This window comes from Sebastes fasciatus, chromosome 11 (genome assembly GCF_043250625.1).
Source record: "Sebastes fasciatus isolate fSebFas1 chromosome 11, fSebFas1.pri, whole genome shotgun sequence".
NCBI classification, from domain to species: domain Eukaryota; kingdom Metazoa; phylum Chordata; class Actinopteri; order Perciformes; family Sebastidae; genus Sebastes; species Sebastes fasciatus.
Window position 1 is genome coordinate 19254629 of NC_133805.1, and position 537 is coordinate 19255165.

Below are 537 nucleotides of genomic sequence, written 5' to 3' on the forward strand. Positions count from 1 at the left end.
CCATCATGTGACCAGGCAGCAGCTAAACAGGTTTGTGTGTGTGTGTGTGTGTGTGTGTGGCCATAGCAACAGTATCTAGGATTATTGTCCAGCTCCTCAAATACTGTAGTTAAGTGTCCTCCAGCCCCAAACAAACAAACAAACAAACAAACAAATAATATCCAACAATAAACAGATAATTATACAAGCTATTTCCCTTCTTTTTTTTTTTTGGCCCCTTTTCAACTTTGACTTTTAAAGGTGCAGTAGGCAGTATATTTTTTGGCATCATTGGGCAAAAAATCCATAATAACCTTTCATCTTGCTGGGACACTGGAAGATCACGTTGATTCTTAACCCTCATCCTACAAACTGGGTTCTCCGCAGACCCCAGAGGTATACTTTTTGTCAAATCTCACAGGTGCTTTATTCTATCATTCCAATTTTTCATGATTTTGTCAATCAATTTGTTCCTAATGACTTCATATCTTTGTTTTCAATTTCTGTTTTAAATAGAGTACTTTTTTTTTAAACACATTTGCTCCAATCTCACCTACT